Below are 7,011 nucleotides of genomic sequence, written 5' to 3'. Positions count from 1 at the left end.
TGGCTGGAGCCCCACTGTGCCAAGCCAATTACAGGCCTCCATCTTACCTTGAGAGATTTTTCTCTCTGGAGTCTGGAGCTAATGTTTGGAGCACTGTCATCTTTTCAGAATTGGAGCCTGGAATATAAGGGAGTGAGAGAGAGTGCCAGCCTTAAAGATAGCAGTGAAGCGCTAAAGGTATAGCTCAGTGGTAGAGCACCTTCCTAGAATCCCCCAGTGAGGAGCTGGGGGTGTGGCTCAGTGGTAGAGCCCCTGCCTAGAATCCCCCAGTGAGGGGCTGGGGTGTGGCTCAGTGGTAAAGCCCCTGCCTAGAATCCCCCAGTGAGGGGCTGGGGGCGTGGCTCAGTGGTAGAGCCCCTGCCTAGAATCCCCCAGTGAGGGGCTGGGGGCGTGGCTCAGTGGTAGAGCCCCTGCCTAGAATCCCCCAGTGAGGGGCTGGGGGCGTGGCTTAATAGAGCATTAGCATGTGCAATGCCCTGGCTTGAGCCCAAATGCTACCAAAAGAAGAGAATGAAGAAGGGGCACATCAGGTCCCCCTCTTTTCCCTTCAAGACTTGTTTTAATTTAAGTATATGTGAAAGGGGCTATGTTCATATCCAGGACCAGAAGATAGCATCAAATCCCCGGGAGCTGGAGTTGGTTGTGGGAGGCCTGCTTGGGTACCAGGAACTAACCCCAGGAGCTGGAAGCTCTTTCTCTCTCCATCTCTGCAGCCCCCTGTGGTGTCTGTCCTCAGACTAAACTGGATCCAAGAGGAACCGTGTGGGAGATAACAGGGTGGCCCTCCACTTTCCCAAAGGTCACAACAGAAAGAGTACAAGCAGTAAGGGACTCTCTCTAATGCAGAGGTGAAACAGACCCTCACACCTGCCACTCACAGGGACCACAGCAGTGGCACAGCTGGCAGGGGCATCTCTTAGGTGTCTTCATTTGTCCCTCAATGGGCATTTCAGACCCCTGGCTGTGTGCCAGGCAAGGCTCGTGGGACAACTGGGCAGACAGCCAATTCAAGCCATTGCAGAGTGGTGGTCAACCACAAAGGGCTGGGCTGAGCCCTGGGACCATATGTGTTCTGCATAATGGTTCTGAGGCTGGGGGGCAGGGTGCTGAGAGTTCAAGGGGCAGCAGGTGGAGAGGGCCCCAAACCCCAGGCCAGAGAGTTTGGTTTGGAAGAGAGTGCAATCAGAGAGTCTGTGCCAATTACAAATGGGAGGCAATGTCTGGGGATGTAGTTCAGGTGGTAGAGGGTTTTGCCTGCCATGCACAAAGCTTTGGGCTCCACCCACAGCACTACGTAAAATGGATGTGGTCACAAATACCCATAATCTCAGCACTCAGAACTAGGGGAAAGAAGATCAGAAGTTTAGAGTTGCCTACCCTCAGCTATATAGTGAGTTTGAGACCAGCCTGGGCTACCTTAGATATATCTCAGAAAGGAGAGAGCTTGTGAAGGAGAGGGGGTGGAGAGAGAGAGAGAGAGAGAGAGAGAGACAGAGAGAGAGAGAGAGAGAGAGAGAGAATGAATGGATATAAGTCAAGCATGCATGTAATTGGAGCCTCGGGAGGTTGGAGGCCAGCCTGGGCTACTTATCTAGATGCTGTCGAAATAAAAGGGGAATTGCTGGAGAGATGGCCAAGTGCTTAAGAGCACTGGTTGCCTTTCCAGAGAACCCAGGTTTGATTTCCAGCACCCCTGTGGTGGCTCACAACCGGCTCTAATTCCAGTTCAAGGGGATCTGATGCCCTCTTCTGGTCTTCTCAGGCATTGTATCCACATGACACAGACACACATGCAGGCAAAATACCTTAGCCACATAGCAGTTGGAGACCAACCTCAGGTACAGGAGACCCTACCTCAAACAAAGAGAAGTGACTCCTGCAAGAAAGGAAACACCAAGGACCAATAGCTACTCAAAATGCAAATTCAAACTGCTACAAGAAACTGCCTCGCCCCAGGCAGAATGGCTCTCAGCAAAAATCTGACAACAACCATTAGAGAGTGTGTGGAGAGAAAAAGAAGCCTTATATACTGCTGGTGGGGTGCAAACTATCCTGGCCAGTGGGAAATCAGTTTGGAGGTCTCTCAAAAAAATTAAAAATAGGACGACCTTATGACCTCACTATTTCACTCTAGGGCACATCCCCAGAGAAGCCCATACCCTACCACAGAGATTCTGCACCCGCATGCCCATAGCTGCTCGGTCCACTACAGCAAAGGGCTGGAACCAGCCTCACTGTCAATCAATGGAAAAGAAAAATAGAATCAAAAGTTACAGCCAATGGATGGACTTAGAACATATAATATCAAGGGAGGACACATAATGACAGAAAGAAAGACAAAAAAAAAAACCCACACGTTCTCCCTCATCCATGAATCCTAGCCTGTGCATGTGATGCCTCTGCTACATGTGGCACACCAGAGTAGAGCAGCTCATAATGAGGAGAACGAGAGTGGACTATCAGGTGGTAAGCATGGGTAGGACACAGGGGAAGGTCATACTAGTTGTGAAAAACTACAGAAAACCAATTGCTTTTCTGGTTCTGACTTTCTCGTGGATTCTCTGGTTTTGTGTGTGCCCTGGATAAATGCATTAACTGTAACCGATGGTGACAGTGTGCACCGTGACGCTCCGAGGCTTCAGGATGGCTTTTTTGTTTTGTTTGAGACAGTCTCGCTGTGTAGTTCTGGCTGTCCTGGAACTCGAGATCTGCCTGCCTCTGCCTGCACGCTGGGCTGTAAGGTGACCACTACCAAGCCCAAGCATGGCTGCAGAATGGCTGTTCTAACTGCACAGAAGGTCACTGGGACATGTAGACTCTGGGTCTGGGCCAGAGCCTGTTTGAGCAGCTATGGTAATCGAGCTGTGTGACAATTTTTTTGTTTATTTGCAAGTTCTTTACAACAAAGTGATCTTTATACGTAAAAGACAAACAAATGAAAGAAAAGGGAAATCGGTGAGAGGTTATGGAGCTCTGAGGGAGACAGTTATTGCTCAATGGTTACTGGGCTCCCATCTGGGGCGATGAAAGGGTTTTGAAATGGCCAGTGGGGATGGTTACCAACATCACAAATATCATTCATGTTGCTGGCTGTTCTGTCCTCTTTTGTCTCTGAGGACATGTGCCTAGACCCCTGGTAGATGTGTGAAACCCTGAACTTTGAGATAGCATATATTTCCTACACATTTACACATAGTGTAAATTTTAACTTATAAACCATGAGCAACGAGGGCTGACAACATGGCTCAATGGGTATAGGTGCTTGCTGCCAAATCTGACGACCTGAGTTCTATCCCTGGGACCAACAGAGTGGAAGGGGAGAACTGACTCCTCTTGTCCTCTGTCCTCCACAGATTTTCTGTGGCACAAGGGCACCCCTCTCCTGCACAGACACACACAGAGTAAATTAAATGTAATAAAATTTTAATTAGGCACAATGAGAGATCAACAGCAATTAATAATAAAATAGAAAATAGTAACAGTTATAATAAAGTCGCTGTGTGTGTGTGTGTGTGTGTGTGTGTGTGTGTGTGTGTGTGTGTGTGTGTGTTTCAAAACCAGGGTTTCTCTGTGTAGCCCTGGCTGTCCTGGAACTCACTCTATTCACCAGGCTGGCCTTGAACTCATAGAGATCCACCTACCTCTGCCTTGTGAGTGCTGGGATTAAAAGCATGCGCCACCACTTCCGGGCTACAATTTCTTCTTTATGATTTCATTTTATTTGTGTGTGCATATATAAATGGACCAGTGTGCATGTGTCTGTGTAAGTATGTGTCCAAAAGTGTCTGCAGATAACAACAGAGGTCAGAAGAGAATGACGTGACAGATCCCTTGGAGCTAGAGTTACAGGAATTTGTGAGTGGTCTGACGTGGACCGGAGAATCTGAATCAGGTTCTTCTGACTAAGCTGCAGGAGATCATAGCCCCGAGGCATCCCTAGGGTCCCTATTGCAGTTTCCATGACTAAGGATCTAGGAATCACTCATCACACACCACAGCTGCTATGGGAAGGCTGAGGCAGGAAATCCCAGCACTTAGGGGGTTCAAGGTCATCCTCAGTTACATAGGAAGCTTGAGGCCAGCCTGGACTCGAGGAAAACCTCTCTCAAATAAGCTAAAAGCAAAAAGCTAGCCGAAGGAAGCTTCCATAAAGAAGCAGCTATAAGGAAGACAATAGCTACTTTTCATCGTAGATGACGCAATAAAGGCGATGGTTGAAAATGTACACACTTATTCAGCACTCACAGGCTAACGCCGAACGTTCTCAAGTTCCAGGCTAGCCTGAGATGTATCCCAAGATCTCATCTCAAAGCAGGCAGGGATGGGAAATAGAGGGAAATGCTCGACAATGAGAAGTCCCAGAGCTAAGTCAACAAGCACAGGCCTCACTAAGGGTGGATCCAGGCTGCGCTGGCATCCTAGTGTGCACTCAGCTTCAAGTACACGAAAGAGTGAAAGAAAGCAAAGGCTAGGCATGCAGCTCAACAGTACAGCACCTGCCTCAAAAAGTAAAAAGGAGAGTAGAGATATAGTTCAGTGGTAGAGCCCCTGCCTAGAATCCCCCAGTGAGGGGCTGGGGGCGTGGCTCAGTGGTAGAGCCCCTGCCTAGAATCCCCAGTGAGGGGCTGGGGGCGTGGCTCAGTGGTAGAACCCCTGCCTAGAATCCCCCAGTGAGGGGCTGGGGGCGTGGCTCAGTGGTAGAGCCCCTGCCTAGACTCCCCCAGTGAGGGGCTGGGGGCGTGGCTCAGTGGTAGAGCCCCCTGTCTACCACATACAAGGCACTGGGCTCCATCTCCAACACCACACAGCAGATGAACACTGGGGAAGAGGAAGGAGGGCTGTGGTCAGGCTGAGCCACTTCCATGTAGCAACCAGAGTTTCTGCACTGTTTTCTCATGAGCTAGACACACTTACAGCCAAGGGAGAGGACTGCTATTTCTCTTCTGTCTAAAAACACTAATGTCACCTGTGAACTCAGGATATGAAGGGCTGCATCAGAAGCAGTCATCCTGAGGATTCCCGCTGGGTCCCATCACCAGAAGTTCCTCAGAGAGACCTAGTATGGTCTCTCTGAAGGGTAGAGAAAGCCCTGGCCAGTGAGGGAGGCAGCTCTGCTACGTGGGGGTTGGGGGCAGGGACTAAGCCAGGTTCTATCTTACACTTCCTCCTTCGTTTCCCTCCTGCCCCTGCTGCAGCCAGTGGGGATCCGTGAAAGAAGTGCAAAATCCTAACCCTTGTAAGGGTAATGGCTCCCCACACACAGCCTGCCCGCCACACAAGGCTCTGCGTTGCCCTTGCAGGTGGAGGTTACCCACGAGAGGCCTGAGGCTAGACAGAATGCTCTGGCTTTTCTGGAGGGCAGAGGATTCTCCTCTCTTCCAGGAAAGTTAGGGAGAGCCAGGGTCCCAACCCAGCCTCCTCACTAGTGCGTTCTCTCTGTCGCGCCTCTGTCTCTGTGTGCGTCTCTCTCTCATTTTGAGGCAGGGCCTCAAGTAGCCTAAGCTGACCTTGAACTCACTATGTATGTAAGGATGACCTCGAACTTCAAATCCTTCTACTTCTACCTCCCCAGCACTGGGTTACACCTCATTCCCCCCGCCCTCACCCCGCAGGTTCTCTGTCTTCCTCTTGACTGGTCCTGCCGCAGATCTTACTTCTGCCTTTATGTAAATAACAGCCTGAATCTAAAAAGAGCTGCTTATGTTACCATCGGCCAGACCTGCGGGTTTTGCCGGACATTCTTGGTTGACTCTGAGTCTCAAGTAGATCGGAGGGGTTGGGTGTGGTGGTGCACCCGTGTAAGCCTAGTACTTAGGAGGCTGAGGCAGCAGGGTCATGGGTTCCAGACCAGACTGAGCTACATTATACAAAATGACAGAGGACACAAATTCCCCACCTGTTGTGACATTGTGTCTACCTTGGGGCACTGTCAATACGAAGGCCATCACCAGACTGTGTCTCTACACCTCCCAACTCCCCAACTATGAAAGCATTGAACTTTCCTCCTCCCACCTACCCCCCTCTCTTTCGTTTTGATATAGTAATTGTCAATCTGTGGGTCATGACCCCTTTGGGGATTGAATGATCTTTTCACAGGGGTCACCTAAGACCATAGGAAAACACGAACATTTACAAGTCGTAACAGGAGCAAAGTTACAGTTATGAAGTAGCAATGAAATAATTTTATGGTTGGGGTCACAATATGAGGAACTGTGTGAAATGGTCTCGGCATTAGGCAGGTTGAGAACCACTGACAGAGGGCACCGTACAGGCTGCCTTGTGTAGTAGCATGGGGACCTCAAACTACAGAGCCTCTGCCTACACATCTTAAATGCTTGGATCTCAGCTGAGTGCCACCACGCCTGAGGGATTGAACCTAGGACCCTATGCATACTAAACCATGATGCTAACAACCTAGGCTATTTACTATTTACTAGGCTGGGTATTTGTTTGTTTGGGGGTGGAGTGGGTCTTCTTTTTTCTTTGTTTTTGTTTTGTTTTTGCCTTTTAAAGAGGAGGTCTCCTTGTGTCCCCTTAGTTGTCCCCCTGAGTTGCTCTGTAGACCAGGCTGGCCTTGAACTCACATCACAGAGATCTGCCTGCCTCTGTCTCTTCATTGCCGAGATTAGAGGCATATGTTATGTCATCATGTCCACATTGCTTGATTTTGAGAAAAAGCCTTATATAGCTAAGGCTGGCTTTGAACTCCTGATCTTCCTGTTATAACCTCCCCAGTACTGGGATTAAATAACATGTCACCATGTTTTCCATGGTGGAACTGTTTTCCATCTCTTTTTTTTCTTTTAACTTTTAAAATTACATTTACTCTCTTTCTCCATATGTACGTGTGTGTGTGTGTGTGTGTGTGTGTGTGTGTGTGTGTGTGTGTGTGTGACAGTACACAGAAGACAACGACTAGAAGTCAGGCCTCTCCTCCCACAGACTGGGGATTGGCAGCAAGTACTTTTAGCCACCTTGCTGGCTTCTTCTTTGCTTTGTAAAGCTATTCCC

The sequence above is a fragment of the Arvicanthis niloticus genome, chromosome 24, assembly GCF_011762505.2.
Source record: "Arvicanthis niloticus isolate mArvNil1 chromosome 24, mArvNil1.pat.X, whole genome shotgun sequence".
Taxonomy (NCBI): domain Eukaryota; kingdom Metazoa; phylum Chordata; class Mammalia; order Rodentia; family Muridae; genus Arvicanthis; species Arvicanthis niloticus.
Note: the sequence above shows the minus strand (reverse complement) of the source record.